Source organism: Artibeus jamaicensis, unplaced genomic scaffold, assembly GCF_021234435.1.
Source record: "Artibeus jamaicensis isolate MK-2021 breed Jamaican fruit bat unplaced genomic scaffold, CSHL_Jam_final contig_264, whole genome shotgun sequence".
NCBI classification, from domain to species: Eukaryota; Metazoa; Chordata; class Mammalia; order Chiroptera; family Phyllostomidae; genus Artibeus; species Artibeus jamaicensis.
Genome location: NW_026521576.1, coordinates 1,282,671 through 1,302,785, shown reverse-complemented (window position 1 = coordinate 1,302,785; position 20,115 = coordinate 1,282,671). Strand labels below are relative to the sequence as shown.

Below are 20,115 nucleotides of genomic sequence, written 5' to 3'. Positions count from 1 at the left end.
GCACTAGTCTTGGTGAAACTGAAGGCAGGCGGTCTGTGTCCCCAGTGCCTCTCCTCACCCCAGCTCTCACGTGTACTTTGTGGCTGTGCACAGATGGTACAATTACACAGTGCATTCTTGAGCTAGACAGAGTGAATTAATGCTTAAAATTGATACTAAGATGTGGTAGACTTGAACTGAACATGGTTGGGTGGGGTTTTAATCTGACCAAAATTTGTACAGTGGATTTATTGCTAACTTTTTTAAAGGGAAATAGGTGTTTAAAAATAGGCACTTCTCTCATCTTCTTCCATGAATCCAGTTGACCTGAGGAGCCACTCTGGGCCTGGGATCTAGTGGGCTGTGATGAACTTGAGATCTGTCTGCTGAATTTGTACTGCACCAGGAACACCTTCAAATAGGAGTGGGATCGAAGTGTTGCATCATGGATGGTGAAGGCTGCTGTTTGAAACCCTTACCCTCCCTTGGGTACCGTAATTTTTCTGTAAAATCTTTAATCACAGAAGAAATATGTTTCCCCAAGTATAAGTATTTCTTTTAACGTTACTGCTACTTTGAAAAACTGCCTTCAAGGCTAATTATTTCATAGGCAATTTGCAGACCAGAGTGGTTTCACTCTCATTAGCTAGATCTTAAAGGTAAAAGGGAATAAAAAAAAAAAAAACCACTGTTTTTTAAAACAGATATGCATATGTAACAAATATAGGAAAGTATCCTAAAATTACGTTGCAGACCTTATAAAAGTTTTTAAATATAGTATGGAGCAAAAGTAGGTTTACAGTCGTTCATATGAAAAATAATACAATAATAAACAATAATACAAAAACAAACTGTGTTTTGCATACTCTGTGTGCTCACAACTATAAACTACTTTTGCCCCACCCTGTACATAAATTACAGCTGAGCAAGGTGGGGGTTAGAGGCGTTGGTCCTCTGATTCCCAACTTTGTACATATAATTCTAGTGAAAGACTATAAAGAATACTTGAGTTCATTGCCTCAAAATGTTTTTAAAGCCAGAAACATTCTTTGTCTTTCATGAGTGACGGAATAAGATGTTTTCATAATGCCAGCTTGGTTGGAGCAGCTTTGAATTCGTGATGGGCTGGATGAATATTTTCTCTAATTTCACACCCTGTTACTAGTAAGGCTCCCTGGCTCCCTGGTCAGATGTTGTCCTGCACACCTTTTTGAATTTGTGACAAGGCCCTGCAAGGCTCTGAGAGTCATCCCCAAGCCAGACTGGGTGTGACATGCTCCCTGAGCCACGTTGGCACTGGCCATTGCCACCAGCATGAGAGGTTGCTGGGACAGATGCCTGGGATCAGGTGGCCCGTCCTCATGGGGTCTGCATCATTGCTCCTTCTTGTGCTCGTCTGTGTCTCTCGTCTTGTGCTCCCATGGTGTCCGGATGATTAGAAACCATCCTGTTCGATGGCGTGAGGTCAGCAGTGCTGGCAGCTGCCTGGCATTACTTGTTTCAGTGGGTGGATAGACTGGAACCTATGTTGCTAGTTTAGGGGATTTTAGAGTTGGGTTCTGGGGCCTGAGCATGTTTCTGTCCTGCTGGGGCAGCAACCCTAGGGCAGCATCTGCTGTCAAACAGGTGTGGCCAGTCCCTGTCCTGCTGTGAATCAAGACTCACATTCACTGTGTTGGGATAGTTACTGTGTTGGGACAGTTACCTGTGCCCACCCAGGTCATGGTCTTGCTTCCTGCGGCATGGGACATATCACCAGACCCCTGTCCTGGTGACTGTCGTGACCTGGAGTGGGCACCAGGAACCCATTACAGATGGCATGCAAGGGTTGGTGCCCATCATCACTGAGCACGTTGGTGTTCCAGGCCCACATCCTCCCCTCACACAGTGGCAGTGTGGGGAAGGGGTACATGCAGATTGCTGGCCAGGGTCTGGGAGGCTGAGCCTGTGGAGTTGAGACCTGGACAAGCCTTCCTGCCCACTGCCCAATGCCTCCTGTTCACCACCAGGTGCGGGCACCACCATCCCCAAGCTGTGTCTCCTTCCAGGCTCTGAAGTGTGATGGGGACATCCAGTGCGCCCCGCCCACCTCTCACAGACACCATACGATGTTCCCTGGGTTTGGCTTACTTGTGGGAGAATGTGCGTATAGGCAGTGGGCAGCCAGGAAGAAGAGGTGTCTTTGCCAGCACCTGCTTCCCATTTTGGTTTCACCCTGCCAGCTGTGTTGGGAGCTCTGTCGGGAAGAATTTTGAGCACATCACCTCCTTACTTTCCCTCTGCAAAAGGGCAACCAGGCACCTCAACTCTCTGTTTTCAAGGCTGGACACTGCTTCTCAGAGGAACAAATTGGTTTTCCCAGGGTCTTGCAGGAGAGCCAGCAAGAGGGACAGCTCGGCCATCCCCTCCCTGGAGCCTTGAGGTCCATGGGAACCTTTGTGGTCAGGTCTACATGATCCTTGAGCACTGAGGGGCCACGGCCTTGGTGGGACCCCTTCTCCCCCCCAACAGGGCTCTGAGGTATCTTTCTCCTGGGGGACAGGAGCTCCTTCCCCCTTCCTCAGCCAGGCTGGGCCCTGCCCTGCTCCCTTGAATGAGACTACACAGGATAACAATCAGGCCCACATCTACACAGCCTGCCATTCAAAGAAATGAGAATGGGGCCAGCCTGTCCCACGGCCCAAGGGGAGGCTCACTGCAGGACTTGTCCCACCGCTGAATGGAACCTTATTGTGGCCAAGTGGATCCAGCTGCCCATGGCCCATCTCCAAGGCCCACCCAAACTGTGCTCTGGAGCCCCCCAGATGTCAGGATAGACCCCCGAGGCAGCAGAGGTCCCCGTGAGGATAGGGTGGCCAGGCCAGACTGGTCTGTGTGGCTGTTGGAGAGGGGAGGCCACTAGGCCTGGCATCATGTTTCATTGCCAGAGGCCCAACATTTCTTGTTTTTTTTTTCCTTTCAGATAGAATGATTTGTTATTTTTCACTAGAAAAATCCAAGAGGATCTACAAACTAGTGGGCACAGGATGTGTAAAAGTCAGAGTGTTATTTTTGTTCTGAGTGCTTGATGTGTGTGATCTCATTTAATCCCGAGTAACTGGGGTGATGTACCATCAGCCCTGTTTTACTGACGAGGACTCTGAGCACCCAGGACATGATTAAGGAATTATAAGAGTTTCCTTGTTATTCATGAGGATGGGCTTTCCTTTTCCTAGTTCTCAGGGCTCAGTTGAGTAGGGTTGAGCAAGTAAGCGAGCAGGCATCCTCCTATCTTTTGCCCAGAAGCAACTGGGTCCGAATGGCCGGCCACCCTTCACAAGGAATAAGGAATCTCTCTGAGAAGTTTTGTCTGTCAAACAGCTGGTTAGTGAGCATCCAGGACTGAGGCTGTAACCCTGGGCAGACATTTCACTGTCCTGGGCTGCTCCTGGGTCCTTGCCCTGAGCAGCTGGTTCAGGTCCCTGTGGACATATCAGAGCAACGTGGACAGGGAGCTGGGAGTGTTGGCTGCCTCCTTTCTTTTTATTTTTTTAGTTGTAATTTTTTTTAATTTTAATTGTTTTTCAAGTACAGTTTTCTGCCTTTTACCCCCCATCTCACCCCACCCCCTTGTTTGCGTCCATGTGTCCTTTATACTTACTCCTGCAAACCCTTCCCCTTTTCCCCTGAAATTCCCTCCCCTCTCCCCTCTGGTCACTGTCAGTCTGTTCTCAATTTCAGTCTTTGGTTATATTTTGCTTGTTTGTTTTGTTAATTAGGTTCCTGTTAAAGGTGAGCTCATATGGTATTTGTCCCTCACTGCCTGCCTTATTTTGCTTAGCATAATATTCTGTGGGGAACTCTGCCTTCAGGACCCCCCACCTCCACGTTGCCCCCGCTCCTGCCACCACAGATGAGAATAAGTCCACCAAGACATGATCTGCCTGGGGAGGAAAGGTGGCTGATTTCTCAGAGAAGAGCCAAGAGCCTTTTTTTCAGTGGGCTTTTATTGGGTTTGTTTTGCACAAGAATACAGGTAAGGCTCAAACCAATAGCATTCAAAGAACTATGAGGGCTTATTCTGAATCAGGGTCAGATAGCTAAAGAGCCATAAAACTCTGAGGAACAAACTTCTTGCTTGAACCCTTACCATTTAAATGAGACCATTCTAAACAAAGAAGGTTTCACAGGATTTTACATATTCTTTCTTAGGCCTGATCACCCTGGGGAACCCGCCATTTCCAGCACAGGGCTGCACCACCCTCTGTCGTTTCAGGCTTAAGTCAGGCAGGGAAGAAAGGCAGCAAAGAGATTAGGAGACTTCTCGAAGACAGAATGAGGACTCAGGCTATGTCAAAGCTGAGGGGCAACGGTCCATCACCCCCTTTTGCTGTAGCCCCCCAAGTCCTTCCCTGGGACCTCCACATGATCATGCCTGTCTTAGGTCATTACCCCCTTGGGGAATCTTACCTGTCATTGGCTAACTGATCAAGCATTGGTGGCCAGTTATGGATGAAGTAAAAGGGGAAGCAGAGCTCCTGCCAGGGAGATAAGCTTTGTCTCCTTAGTGGCTTGTGGTCTAAAGGTCACTCACTCAGCCTTAGCCATGGGGGGGAGGGGTTACAGCTTCTGAAACCAGGCTGGGTAGTTTCCAACAATACTCTCCAGTTCTATTTATGCTGTCACAAAGAGTAGAAGCTCCTTCTTTCTTTCAGCTGCATAGAATTCCATTGTGTAAATGTACCATAGTTTTTTGATCCATTTGTTTACCGATGGGCACCTAGGTTGCTTCCTATACTTGGCTATTGTAAATTGTTCTGCTATGAACATTGGGATGCATAGGTTCTTTTGAATTGGTGTTTCAGGGTTCTTAGGGTATAATCCCAGCAGTGGAATTGCTGGGTCAAAAGGTAGTTCCATTTTTAGTTTTCTGACAAAATTCCATACTGTTTTCCACAGTGGTTGTACCAGTCTGTAATCAGTGCACTAGGGTTCCCTTTACTCCACATCCTCTCAGCACTTGTTGTTTGTTGCTTATTTTATGATGGCCATTCTGACTGGTGTGAAGTGGCATCTCATTGTGGTTATAATTTGGCTACCTCTTTTCTTGATTGGATTGCTTCCATCTTTTGGTTTCTCTATGTCCTATGTGCTTGGGAAGGAAGCAGGTGGAGGCATTGGACACTGACTAACCTGCCACCAGTATAGTGGCCATGGGGGGCGGGGCAGGGCGGGATGCTCAGGCTAAGCCTTCCAAGGGCTGGTGGCCAGCAGGGCAGGTGTGGGGGGGATCTGTGGGGTTGGCTCAAGGCCCTGATGGCTCTGTATGAAGAAGCAGGTGTTGGTGCCCTCCATGGTCTCCTTTGAAACTCAGTTCCGGAGGTGAGGTGCATGCTGGGGACTGTGTCCACTGTAGCCCAAGTGTGTGAAAGTTAGAGATCTGAGGCAAGCGCTGTCCCTGGAGAACAGAGCTGGGGGGCAAGGGGAGCAAAAAGTGCTTCAGAAACTGCCCAGCACTTACTTGCAGGCTGCCATTGGTGTTGGGGGCCTTGTGAAAAGAAACAGTGGCAGGAAAGTGTTGAGCTGTGGACCGGGGCTCTGAATGGGGGTGCTTGTGATCCTTCCAGAATTGGGGTAAAATTTGCATCTGAATGGGTAATCTAATCAAGATTGCCATAGAATGTTCTGGTTTCCTTGCTGGTTTCCAGTTTCAGTTAACGGTCATTTACATTTTTATTCAGCCAGCATTCTTAAAATTAATACTACACTATGATCGCCTTTGTCCCCACTTCTGGCTGTGGACGTCTGTGTCTGCCCCTCACACACTGTCTCCTGGAGGGTCCGCAGCAGGCCCTGTCCCCACCACAGGCCACCCGCCCTGCAAGTGGGCTCTGAGCTCTCTGGGCTAATGTCAGCCTTTGGTAGCAGATAGGTTTTGTTTGGCCTTTCCAAGTTTGAAAATTACATATTAATTACTTCCCAGCATTGGGAAGCCTGAGGAATTGGGAGCCTACTTAAAAATCAAATTTTTTTCTAGAAAAAATTAGTAGTTGTGCCCACACTGAGCCACATCACTGAGTGACAGTAGAGCTCTGTTACAGGTTTGCAGGAGGCATAATAGTGACTCCTGAAGATGTCCCCATTCTAATCTCTGGAACCTTCAAATGTTACTTTACATGGTGAAGGACTTGGCAGATGTGATCCAGGGTCCTGAGATGAGGAGCCGAGCTGGGTTACTGTGGTGGGCCTTCAGTGTAATCACAGGGTCTGAATGGGAGAGCCAGAAGTGGGGAGGAGAGGGGAGGGGAGGGCCGGGGAGGGGATGCGGGGCGGCTGCTGTGAGGGCGGGGAGTTTCCCTGTGCTCTCTGAGTCCGGCAGTGGGGCCTGTGGATTCAATTCACAAACGACAGATCAACAAGAGAAAAAAGCATACAGATTTTAATACTGTTATGTGAACAGGGGTAGCACAGAAAAAAAGTAAAAACCGAAAGTCTTGAGGGCCATAGACCATTTTTAACAAAGGATAAGAAATCCCACAGAGACCAAACAAAGGGGGGTTGGCCTCAGGGCAGTAGATTTTGGGAAGGTGACTAGGAGACACATGGTAGGTAAGGGATGTGTGTAGTAGGTTTGTCATGCAGGCTCACCGTGGGAGTCTCTGATACACCTTTACAAAGGGAAACTACATCCTGCTTTTAAGCAGGTAGGGTGTGGCAGGGAGCCTTTTCTATATCTAATTGCCTGCAGCTCAAAATAACCCTGATGTCAAAGCGGCCTGTTGGGGGTGGTGTGTTCCAATCCTCTTCGCTGGCTTCGAAGGTGGAGGAAGAAGCCCTGCACCGAGGAGAACAGGCAGCCTCCAAAAGTGGAAGATGCAAGGAAGCAGACTCTCCCCTACAGCGTCCTGAAGGAGCACAGCCAGCTTAGATTTTTGCCCAGTGTATCCCATGTTGGACTTCTAGCCTCCAAGCTATTCAGATAATAAATGTGTGGTGTTTTAAGCCACTAAGCTTGTGATACCTTTTCTACAGCAGCTATAGGAAACCAATACAGGTCCCTTAAGATGTGGTCTTGTGCTTAGAGGAGCTTCATTTTAGTCATCTCTCACTTTATTTAGGGTACACACAGTCGCGCACACACACTCACACACACACACACACACACACACACACACACACACACACACACCTCCATGCATCCTAGCTGACCTCAGGTCTCTTCCAGAAGTCATCCTGGAGTGCGTGGCCAGGGGATCTTGGTGGGAAAAGTGAGTTTTAGCCCAGAAGGCATCCTGCACCCTCCTGCTGATGTCCTCACTTCCTGAATTTCCCCAGAGTCTGGTGGTTCATGCCGGGACCATGACCCCTGACCCTGTGGGGTTGGGGCAGAGATGGAATGGGAACCAAGTAGATATAGGATAGGCCTGGCTGGCCATGCAGGCAACCAGGGTCCTCTTTTCAGAAACATTACCTCCCCTGGCCAAGGTCTGTTGTGTTTTGAAACTCAAACACCTGAAGAACTCATACCACCTGTGCTGCCGTGCAGCAATGTGGTATGTGTTCTTACCTCCATTTGCAAAGCTCCATTCATTGGAGTTGATCCTGGCAGAAGGGCCATGCCAGCAGGAGCACAGTGTTCTAGAAGGGGAGCAAGCTGCTGTCACTCCTCTGCCATCTCAGATACTCCTAGCTGCTGCCTTGACCCTCCACTTTGCTCCATGTGCAGCCTCTCCTGTCTCTCTCTTGTCACATAGACCTGAACCATGAACGGGTCCCAAAATGCCGGTGCTTCCTTGTTAGTGGCAGCTTTGTGCACCCCTGAGTGACACCCTGTTGGCTTTCAGCACCCCTGAGTAGTGATCAAAGTGCTAGGTGGAGGTGGTGGAGCCAGCTGGGCTACCTTGAAGGGGAAGCAGGTGGGGGTGCCTGAGGCATGTGACTAAGTGCTCCCTTGCCTTCCAGGAATGGAGTAACATTCCGTTGAATGGGTAGATCCCATTTTATATACCCATTCCTCCATCCATGAACACTTGGACAGCTTCCACATTTTGATTGTTGTGAATAGTGTTGCTATGAACATGGGTGTGCAAGTGTCTGAGTCCCACTTTCAGTTCTTGGGTAGATACCTGGCAGTGGAATCAATGGACCATGTGGTAGTGCTAGGTTTAATTTTTGGAGGAACCACTATCTTGTTCCCCACAGTGGCTGCACTGTTTTACATCCCCACCAGCAGTGCACCGTGGCTCCATTTTCTTCGAGTCCTCACCAACACTCGTTCTCTGTTGTTTTGAAGTAGCCATCCTAACGGTATGAGGTGATTGATTGTTCTGTGTTTAAAGCCTCAGTTTGGAACTCATCTAAATTTCACATGCTTATTAAGCATCAATTCTGCAATGCTGCATGTCTATTAGGGGGATCTTTGAGTCCCAGGGGTGTCTCACGCTGTGTTGGTGACCAGCAGCTCGAGGGGGAACCCTTAGAGGACACAGAGCTGGGTGCCGAGCCCACAGCCATGGAGAGGAAACCAGGGTGGCCTTGGCCCCATGACCTCTTATCCTGTACTGGGTAAGTCCCGGCTGCCACATGGCTGTGGACACTGCTTCAGGACTCAGTTGAGGGGAGGGTCATGGCACTGACTCTCCTGGGACCATTCAAGCTGAGTAAGAGTCAGGCCAGCTCACATTGTGTGGCTTCCCTCCTAGTCTCCATCTGAGACCTCAGTCCTGATAGCCCGTGTGTTGCCTTCACCAGTCCCCACGTGAGGCAGATGGGCAGGTACACAGGGGCTCACCCCTCCCCGCCTCCACTCTTACCAGGTTTCTGGCCTCTGGGTATGTGTGTGCATGTGTGGTATATGCATGTAGGTGTGGGTATGTGAACAATGTGCATAGCATATTGTATGTGCATGCCTGTGTGATATGTTTATGCATGTGTATTGGGTTTGTGCACAGTTGCTTGCATGTGTATCTGTGGGGTTTGTGTGATGTGTATGCACACATGTATGATTTGTACACACATGTAAAATCCTTTGTATCTGCATCTGTTAGCCTAGTGTCACAGTCTTCTCAGGAGCGGGTCAGCAAGTGCTCTTGTGAGCTCTACAGAGTGATTTCCAGCTCTTGCCTGGTGATGCAGACCCTGGCTCATGGGGTCTGTGACATTGTGGATGAGATACGAGAAATTCACACAGACTACTGAGTCCTGTGGAAGAAAAGAGATGGCATGGCTTCTCTCTCAAGAGGAGAAAAAGCCTCAGCCCTTGCCTTGATAGGCTTTTATTGCTTTTTCTGGGCACACTACATGATGGTCCTCATTTACAATGCAGAGGTTCACTTTAGGTGGTTACCTTTTACAGAAAACAAAGGAGAGGATGCTGGTAATCATATCACAGAAGAAGGATATTTGCAAATGCAAAGGGAAAAGTGGTTGAACTGGTTACACTTATCCTTGGAAGGTTTAGCATAGACTTTAGGAAGTTACAGTACTTGCTGCCCCAATTCAGGGTGAGGGAGTTTTAGCAAAAGCAAGTCTCAAAGCAGTCTAGGCACAATGCAGGCCTGATTCTTGGTGGGAGAACCTATCCATGGGCATGGGTCATATGTATCTCCGAGTGGGAGCTGGGCCCATGCCACACAGAACAGTCTCCTACAGCCTGGGAGGCAGCCTCAGGGCTCCCAGGAGGGAATTCTGGGCCTGGAAACTGTGGGGAGATCTGCCTCTCTGGTAGAGATGGACCAGCCCCACTGTTCCCTGAGGTCCTTCAGTTATCTGAGCAGGAACTGAAGTCACCATCTTAACCTGGGCACCAGACTTCCTCGTGGAAAGAACTGTCCCTGAAAAGTAAAAGACATTTAGAGGGATGTCTGAGTTGTGCACTGTGGGGAACTCATGGGCAGGGGTTGGCAGGGAACAGGGAGGATGGCCTAGATGTGCTCAGCAGTGGGTGCTAGGCAGGGGAGCAGGCCAGCCTGGCCCTCATTCTGCCTCTGCCCTGGGGATGTGGGTGAAGCCCTGGACAGGACACCTTGGTGGCTGCAGTCTTAGGGGTGCCGTTGGTATGGTTTGGGGTATGAGATTTGTGGGTTTTGCACTTCCTGGTTCACCTGTTGTGAGATGCACTGCTCAGCCCCATCTGTCTTTCTCTTCATCTGTTACTCTTAGTATTGCCATTAGGCAAGAACAGTGGAGGGGTGTCCACATATGCATGGCTTAGTGTTTCAGGACCTCACTAAGGCAGCCCGATTTTGTCCTCTCAGACCTCGGCCCTCCATGCTGCTGGGGGTGGGTCTCATGCTGGCTCCTCAGGCACAAAAAGCACCCTCTCAAAGCAGCATGAGCAGCTGCCCACTCTGCACTGACTGCACTTTGCTGGCACCACCCTGATTCTGTTTGGTTTCCACAGATCCCAAGGACAGTTTTTACCTGGGTCCTATGTGGCCGTCCCTTGGGGCTTCCTTCCCCTCAACTGTAAATGTGTCAAGAGTGGAATGGTGGGGGTCAGGTCCACCTTGCATGGGGCCGACATGGCATGGGCCTTGTCACGTGGAGGGATGGAGAAACAGAGACATGGCAGAAGCTGTGCCTGCACCTGGCTGCTGGGGTCGGCTTGCACCTGTCCCTTCCCTCTATGGACAATAAGTGACTTCATTTCTTCAGAGGCTCAAACCCCAGGCACTTAAATGCTTGGTAATACAGTGGCACCACATACAAGATTGGGAAAGGCTGTGAGATTTATTCTCCAAGAGACAGCACCTTGTTAACTAAATGTTTCAGAGTTAAATCATTAAAGTGGTTCCTGATGAAATGTAGGTCTGGGGTGGCTGGCAGCCATGGACACTGCTCTTGCTGTCCCTACCATGGGCCTCACTCTGCCGGCGCTGGAGGTGATGAGGGGGATGGGGACAAATGGCTGGGGCCATGGTCGAGCCCTGGGGAGGGCAGTATAGTCCGCCAGGTGTTCCTGCTATTCTGACAGGGCTGTCTCTGTTCAACAGAAAACCCTCCTACCCTCCCATCCTCCGTGGTCTTCTTCATCCTTCTGCTTCAAATAAGGGTATTAGGCTGCTATATGAATAAGTGTTCACATCAGCAGCACCTGTGCTCAGGTGCCCAAGGGCGAGCCAGTACCATCCTGCAGGGTGACATCATTTAGAACAGGATGTGAGAGTTACAGAGTGAGACCAGAGCTACTAGAGGTGCAAAGACAGGTGGGTTTCATCAGGTGCCCAGGACAAACTCTGCTCCTCTCTGATCAGTTTCTTTGGGGCATGTCCTTGTAGAAAAAGCACAATGTGAAACTTGACAGGGGTGGTTTGTTACCAGTGCGACTCTTAGCAGGGTTAGACAGCTACTGGATGAGCAAGTTAAAGGTTCCTTGCGACTCAGGCCATTCATGGCCAATTTTCTAACACTGCTAACGTAGCAAGTTGCTAAGTGGTGTTAGGAACAACCCACACACTGAGGTCTGCTCGGTCATATAGTTCAGAAGCCAAGGGCAGAGGGGTTGACAAGCTGGTCCATGTCACATGGGCAGCTGGGCCTGCTGTCCGGTATGATTAATGTCTCTCATGGGGATAAATGGACAGGTCAGACCTTGACTGGGCATGGCAGCACAGGTGTGAGGATCCAAAAGTGTGGGGACAGAAGGACTGGAGTGTGTCCTAGGGGGACTCAGACCACCTTCCCTTTGTTGTGGGGTGGCCTTGGGGGGGTGTGGGTTGAGAAGTCCTCAAGAGAGAATCTGAAGAAACTGCTATTCGGGACATGATTGTTTTATAAGAAAAATACTGGAAAATGTAAAAAAAAGAATAACACGGAAAATGCATTATCTATTGTAAGAAATTAGAAGATATAGGAAAATCCAAAGAAGATATTTCAAGATTTCTCTGAAGGTCCACCCAGCACTGGGCACTGCTCATACCTTATGCTCCTCTTTTGCCTCTGATAGGTGGTCATGACTCTGAGGTCAGGGGCATCATCCAGCGCACCTGTAACAGCAGGTAGTGCTGTCCTGTCAAGATCCAGGAGTCAAGGGTGAGTGCTGTGCACTTGGAGCTTCTGCTACCTGCGGCCCTTCTAGGCATGAGTGGTCCTTTTTCCACCTGAATAAGCTTACATTTAAGTGCTGCTTTATCATCTCCTTGCATTTAATAATGTTTTCTGTTCATCCGTACTTGTCAATAAACATTGACTTGATGGTTTGTGTTGCCCACACAGTGTGCTGTAATGTTATTATTTATTTAGCCAGTTCCTGATGGGCACACATTTAGATGATACGTCTTTACTGTTAAATGATGTGGAGATAAACATTCCTGAGCTGGCATCCTTCTGAACCTGTGGGATTGCTGAGGCTGCGGAAGCAGCGTGGCAGAGCTAGTCAGGCTCTTCTGTGAGGCCCCCTCGTCTCTGCCCTCACCTGTCAGCCAGAACTTCTACAGGTCTTTTTCTGGGTCTAGGAAGCAGTGATTTGTAAGTCCTGTATCTGGCCAGGTGTGGGCTCTTGCCCTGGATCGGGGCATTGAAGCCCGGTGGCAGTCATCTCCCAGGGGGACAGGAAACTGTTTCCCACTGAAGATTGAGGGGCCACTCCCGCACAGTGGTGGGGTCCACACTGTTTTATGTGTATTAGAAGAAATTTGCTTCCAGGGATCTTTTGGGGGGTGCTGGGGAGCCAGGGTGAGCTGCACAAGCTGGAGCAGGTGCTTCAAGTTCCGGTTTGCAAGTTGAGAGTATTGCAAAAAAATTCCAGTTTTGAGATTGTGTGATGTATGTCTTTGGCTCAGAGTAGTCCCCCTCCCTGTGACTTAAATATTTCTAGAACCTTCTGTCACTTTTGGTGCCTGTCCTGGGCAGCTGTATGTGAGCATCTTCCCCTGCAGAGCTGCTGCTCAGTGCCCCTTCTGACCACGGGTTAGGGTAAAGTAGCAACCTTGGAAATGTCCAGACAAGATTTTTGTTAGAGTTTTTGACCAGGTCTCATTGTCATTTGCTTGACATTGACTAGAGCCCTAGAAGGCACATACATGCTCTGACCATGAGACTAGTCACCCTTCATTCACTGTGTGGACTTCAGTTCCTGTGACTCATTTCATTTTGTTTTTATGCTTTTTCTTAAAGCTGCCAAGAAAAAGTGAGTGGGGTACACTCTTGATGGGCCTGATTAGCAATATTGCATTTATTGGCAATGCAATAAAGATGACCCTCCCAGACTTTTGGGAGGGTATCTCCATCCTGTATAAAGTGCCTGGTGGACTACTCACTTGGAGCAAATTGGAGATTTTGATAAGAAACTGGATGTAAGCGAGCCAGGTGAGGGACTTAGTGGTCCCCTGGGTCAGGGTCTCATGTAAGAGGACAAATACAGCTTTCGGGCCCTAAGGATCTCGGAGCAGGCCCTGGTCAGACTTTAGGTTTTGGACACTGACTCCTCTGTTGGTGTGGCTTCTGGAAGTTTCCAAGCCTTGGTCTTCTTATCTGGAAAGTGGGGATGATGGTGTAATGCTTGCTAGCTAGTCAGGTTGCTGCAGGAGTCTCTGTGAGGAGTAAGCACATCCCTGGTGCCATTCATTGACCTGACTCACTCATCTTCCTGCCCCAGAAGGCTCTCACTGTAGTGATGGGGAAGCCAGTGCTTCCCAGATGTGTCTCCCTGCCCTCTCACAGGGGACGAAAAAGGCTAAGACTAAAGGAACCAGAGGGTTAGGTATAGCCTCCAAATAGCATTGGGTGGCGGAGTGACTTCTGGTGGGTGGAGGGAGGGACTGCCCTAGGCCTGGTCAGGTGGTCGGGTGCCTGGTTGGTGATCATCATCTTGGAAGAGCTGGGGCTGCCTTGGGTGTATGTGCTTCCTGGGCCTAAGACAAGGAGACTTGCACCCAGGGTCCCCTGTGTGTTCCCTCTCCAACCCACCCTGGGATGCATAACAGCTTCTAGACCCAGAGCTTGTGGTGACCACGGGAGGGACATGAAACGCTGGATGGAGCTGGGTTAGGTGGGTCCAACCAGTCCCAAGGGGAATGGCATTGGCCACTGACAAAGTCAAACATAACAATGAGCATCCTACTTTTCCTAGTCACCCATGGTGGGCCAGGTCCGATATTCTTTCCTGCTCTCCTTGGGAGGTACTTCCTCTCTAGGGGCACCCACCATCCCATGCCTGGATGTCAGGCTCTCATGAGAGTTGTCAGGTCCCAGTGATAAGGAGACTGGGTCCTGGTGGAGGTGGAGGGCCAGACAGGGCTGGGAGCTGCCTTTGCCTCAGTTTCTTCCTGTCCGGGATGCAGGGGTTCTGAGAACTTGCAGAACTGACATTTGCGCCATAATGAGAGTCCTGCCTGCACCTGGCTGAGGAGTCCCTGCCTTTCCTCTATAGTCCAGCATTCCGATGGACAGCCACAGGTATGGCCATGCGTATACTGACCCGTCTAATGGACCCTTGTAGACCCGGCCCATGTCCTTTGCTGTGTCTGGTACACAGAGGCTCAGATCTCTTCAGCAGGGACGTGACTGGGCAGCACTGGTTGACACTGAGTGTGGATCCCAAAGGGAAGCTGTGACAGTGGGGGTTGCCTTGTCCTTAACTTGTGACCACCAAGAGCATAAGGAAGTGCCATTTTAGGAAGTGTACCCATACTGCCCCCAATTTGTCTGGACCGCGTTCTGCCATGTGGTCTGGAGAAAGCAGAAATGCTGGAGTGTCCTGGTTAGTGACACTCTTGTAGGCAAGAAGAGGACCTGTCCCCAGGACCAGAGACCTGGGACCATGACCAGGTCACGCTTGTCTGAGGTCAGCACACCAGGTGCCATGCACAGGGCAGCAGCCCACCTGAGAGACCAGGCTACTGTGCTGGCTCTGCCTGTCGAGTGGTCTGCAAGTGGCCACGTGCCCCAAGGAGTTCTCACCTGATGTCCCTCGGAACAGGAAAGGCAGTAATCCTCCTTGGGGCTGGGGGTCATCAGGAGCCCACTGGACATGACAGGCCTGCAATTTTATTTCTTGGGGAACCCATGCTCACAGGAAGACCCAGGCACCTGGCCTGAGTGTGGTTTGGTATCGAAAGGTATCAAAAGGGAGTGGCTTAGTTATGTTTCTGTGACACCCCCACTGGCACTCAGCAAAGAGAGGCTGCCAGAAGCCAGAGAAGTGAGTCATGCAGTGAGGTGGCCTCGGGCCCTCCCTGGCGGGGTGGTATAGCCAGCTGGTGATGTTCCAGGTTCAGTTCTGTGGGAAACAAGGCTTCTAAGCTGTCACCTTCCATAGAACTGTGCAGTGTGGTGTGTACACACACGCCCATTTTCTATTAGTTTGATTAAGTCTAATGGATAGTGAAGGATAATTTACCCACATTTCTTTTACCAAAAGCATGTCCCCCAATAAAAAGGGTCCTGAAATGTGGAAAAATGGAGCCCTCTCCTCTTACTGGCACTGTTCCAGGACCCACATATGGGGTCCCCGTTATTCTGTCCTTGAGTCCTTTCCTCATGTCCCTGGTCACTGAATGTGGGTGCCCAGGATTCCCAGTGTGGCAAGTGTGACTGCATCTTATGCCTGGCCAGCACCTGACATGACCATGCCCCATGCAGAGTAGGGCATCTTGACTCTGTGCTGGCATGAGCGGGAGCTCAGTTACTCTGGGCCAGGATGAGTCCTCTGCTGGGACAGGTAGGTGCGGAGGGGGTGGCCAGCTTATGATAATGTAAGAATGTTCTAGAACCTCTTTTAGATTTTCCAGTAGTCGATTTTAGTTCCCATGAATAGTGAGGATCAATGCTCCTGGCAGGCACTGAGGAGACCACTCTACCTCCATTCCTAACTTGCTCCCTAACAGCAATCCCCAGAAGGGGAGGCCTCCTTGGGGATGGCCAGACAGAATGAGGGCCTGTTAACCCTCATTGGCCGTTCTCTTTCCTGGAAGATAACTTGGTGATGGTGATGCACCAGCTACTGCTATTCTGTGTCTCACACCTTCTGAATCATCTGGAAGATGACACAGGGCTCCAGATGGGGATGCTCCACCCCCTGTGAAATGGAAGGACAGGCCTCCAAAGAGCCCTAGGGAATATTAGGCCCAGCTTAGGGAGCTGGTTACAGGTTAATAGGATGGGTGCAGCTAGCAAAGGCTTATGGAATGTGGGTACACTTTCTGTGTGGCAGCTACAGAGCAAATCTCTGGAATCTGGGTACTTGGTGACTTCCAATGGCTATGACCTGACTTCCCTTCACACTGGGGACTGAAGCAAAAGCTACTCCCAGGCTCTTCCTGCCATGTTGAGGGATACAGGCATTTGATTTTCCAATATGGGCCTCTGGCCCTGGATGACACACCCTCCTGAGACTGACCTTCCTGATGGCTTCTGTACCACCTTGGAGTCAGACAGACTGAGACCCCTTGAAGCCAGGATGACATCATTTTAGGTTGTTCCCTTTCCTGTCAGTGCCAGCCTCCAAGGACGAACCAGAGCAACTAGCCTGGAAACATCTGGAAAAGCCTTGAGGGCAGACTGATTGGCAGAGTGACTGACTCAGGCAGCATCCCCCTTGAGGGGTTCCTTGGTGGTGGTGCTTACTTGGGGATACACCTCTGCTGGTAATGCAGAAAGTAGGAATGGTTGCAGTTATGCCATTAGCATGCCCGTAGATAGATGGTGGGGCAGGAAGTATCTTAGCAGCAGAGACAGGTTAGGAAAAGCTGGGGCTTTTCCAGGCCTCAGGTGGGGCCCAGCAGTGTTTGCTTCCTTCTTCTCTTAGCTCCATGTGGGGCTGTCTCCCTTGCCCAATCTGAGTGCTCTTGGGAAGCCAGTCCACCCCTCGGCAGTGGCCACTCGGTCTTCATTGATAGGTGTGAGCTGGTGTGGTTTGACCATTATTCAGAGGCAGCACAGTCTTGGCTGCAAGGTGCTCACCGACACTAGGGGCTGAGCAGGCATTCCTGGAGGTCACTGTGGAAAATGTGGATGCTGGTGAATCAGAATAGGAGGCTTGTGCAGATAGTACATGCAACCAAGGAATGAACAGTCAGAAGTTTGACATCAGACTGAGGCGGGAATTGGTGGCCTGAGGTGAAGGACTGGTGAACATTCTTTCTGTCTTGCCAGGAGGGAGGTGACCTGGGCCTTTGTGGAACATTTGTCAGTGTGTGGATTCTCTAATGACCATGGCCTCAGGGGAAGTCAGGGTAAAAGGATGGGCTGTGTGTTGGTTCAGGCTGCACTGACCCTAGATGGACAACAGCATGTGGTTGAGCTGCCCTGCCTCTGACTCTGCTGTATAATTTTGAGGAAATTTAAGAAAAACAGTATTTTGTGCTTTTAAGACTTAAAAAAAAAATCCTCTCAAGCCTCAGCTTGTTGAGGCTCTGAGGCCTGTCCCTCCTGCTGCAGTGGAGGGGAGACTGCCTAGTCCCTCTACCCCTGGGCTGGGTCTGGGGGCCAGGCACAGGGCAGGAGGAAGCCAGTCCCTGGGTGAAACCACAGCTATTCTTCCCCAACCCCTAGCTGTGGGTACTTGGAGGGATGGTGAGCATCTGGGGGTATACAGTGCTGGCACAGGCAGCCCAGAGTACAATCCTGAGCCAGTCTCGGATTCTAGATGTTTCTGGGCAGATTCTGTGATGCATTCACCACCTGGAAAATAGCAGAGAGAAGAAAGCACCACCATTTCTGAAGTACCTGCTGTGGGGCCAGGACACTTCTCGTCTCTGCCTTAAGTTCCTGGAGAAGAAAGGGTGGGGCTGATGATCCAGGCACCAGGAACATCAGCTGGAAGCACAGTGGGAGACAGAATTTTGCAGAGTGGGGTTCCTAGCCCTGCTCACTGTGACATGCTCCATCCCCGGTGCTGCAGACCGTTCCAGAGCCCGGTTGGCCTGTAGGTCCAGAGCCTGACTGCATGGCCCTGGAGGAAGCGTTGCAGCTGTGACCATGGCCCTAGACTACTTCCTGAATTCTGTGAGTCTCTTTCTACTTGACAGCAGTTCCTAAAACCGGTCTCACCAGGCGTGCCTAAGAAAACCTGCTTCTTCCCCTCCTGTACTTGTTTTTGTTAGGATGCGGCCCATGTGGCCATGAGATTCTGGTCAGAATTATTTCTGCACTAGGGAGCATCACGTGTATACCATGAGGTCATAATGCCATTCTGTGTGGCTGTGTTACCATTTTATTTAAGTCCACTCCTATAGTGTGTGTGTGTGCGTGTGCGCTTTGTAAGTTCTCATTCACGTAGCTTTGTCCCCAGACGTAGGCTGCATTGTAGCCTCTTCCAGGGAAACAGCTGGGAGAGGTAGAGAGACTGAGAAAAGTGGAGGGGCTGAGGGAGTGGCTGGAGAGGGTAAATGGGTGAGAAAGGGGGGGGCTGAGAGAGTACCTGGGGAAGGCGCGGTAGTCGACACAGGTGAAGGGACAGTGACCTGTTCTGGGTTACACAGCCAGGAAGGGACAGCACCAGACATGAGTGACCCTAGGCAGGCTGGGCTCAGAGCCCACACTTAGTCGGGACACTTTGCTGCCTCCCCTGTTAGGGGGAGAATAAATATAAATTTAATTAAAGCAATGAATTGACTTGAAAGAGGGATGGATGAAAAGTGTTCGTGCTACACGACTTGATTGTGTGTTATAGCAGACCACGTACTTGTGTGCATTTTCAAAAACAGCTCAACAAACTGGGAAAACTTAGATGGTTAGATGAACATACAAAGGGTACCCCAAGAAAACTGAAGTTTATTTATTTAAAAAATGTGCATTTATTCTTACATGTTTAAACTTCATTCACCTTCAAAGTACTCTCCATATGATGCAAGACACCTATCAAGATGTTCTTTTCACTGCTCATAACAGTTTTTGGACTCGATTTTTAATCCTTTTAGTGCTTCTGCCATTTTTATTTCACCTCTTCCACATTGGCAAAATGTTTCCCTTTGAGGACTTTTTTCATCTGAGGACACACACAAAAAAGTCATTTGGGGTGAGATTGGGTGAATAGGGAGGGTGGGGCATGGGGGTTATGCTGTTTTTTGGTCAAAAACTGCTCAATACTCAGCGCAGTGTGGGCAGGGGTGCTCATAAATCACCCATCATGAAGTGGACAAATGCGTTTAAGAAATCTTCAAATAAAATTAACTGAAGGTAAAGGTAGCCTCTCACAACAAGGTCTGCTGGAACACTGATACACATGGACTCCTAGAACACTCACCTAGCAAGGAAAGTTTGTACTAAAAAGGGTCTGTCCTCCCAAACATAATTCTAGTTTTGGGGGATCCCCATCATAGAACAGGCCCTGGAATGCTGTCAGCCCTGTGGGGTCCTCTTTTGTTTTGGGGGTCAGGTTTGCTTTCTTCTCCTGTATCCCTGCTTTGCTATAAGGAAGCAGATTTCAGTGGAATTGGGTTCTTTAATGCTTGTGGTGTTTGATCTCAGAAGATGCATCTCTCCAAAAAGATAAGTGACTCCTAAAATTCATCAGTGAGGAGAGGTGTACAGGGTCTCCCGGAGTCTGTGGATTCCTCGCTGCTGTGGTGGCCTGTTCAGCCCCTCAGCTGCGCTCTGAAGGCAGTGGTGCCCTGTGACTAGGTACGCCCATCCTGATTGCTTGATGGCTTGGCTCATCTATAAAGTTGCTTCTGTCTGAAGGAGGAATTACGAGGTGTGCATTTCTCCCTTTGACTGGATTATCAGCATTGTGAAGTGGTCAAGTTGGGAGCAGAAGACTTTGTCTAACTTGACAGAATTTTAAAGGGGAAAAGAAAATTCAGTGAAAGTGAAAGAAGAAAGCAAGTCCCTGCTGTGTTGAAGATGTCTATGACACCACCTGACCTTGAGCAAACTTTAAAAATTAGTTATTTAATCCCTAAGGAACATTAGCTTCAATATGGCCTCAGTTAGCTATATTTTTTGGTCCATACATCAGTACTAAGAGTGTATCTTTCATTTTATGAGATAACTTTCAGCATGAATGAGGAATCTCTTTTCTAGTTTACTAATGGGTTTGTTTTTCAGTCCCCACCTTGTAAGTCATGGAAATTGTAGGATGAATCCTAGAAGAAGGAAGCAAACCCGTCAGTGTGGTGAGTCTGAGTCTTGAGCCCGTTTCCCACTTCCTGGGGACAGAGCTTTACAACTGTCTCACAGTGTCTGCTGTGCGACACCCAGACAGTCTGCAAATAG

General features: G+C 49.6%; 1 protein-coding gene across 10 annotated transcripts in view; it reads left to right on the top strand.

Moving 5' to 3' along the window:
- SEMA4D (semaphorin 4D) overlaps positions 1-20,115 on the top strand; it is a 106,618-nt gene that overhangs the window by 40,265 nt on the left and 46,238 nt on the right. Inside the window, exon 1 of one of the 10 annotated variants that reach the window (XM_037164742.2) lies at positions 11,906-11,991. The exons of the other annotated variants lie outside the window; for them this stretch is intronic. The gene's annotated coding sequence lies outside the window, so the exon portion shown is untranslated. Of the gene's footprint in view, positions 1-11,905; positions 11,992-20,115 lie in introns of those variants that run through there. 10 annotated transcript variants of the gene reach the window in all.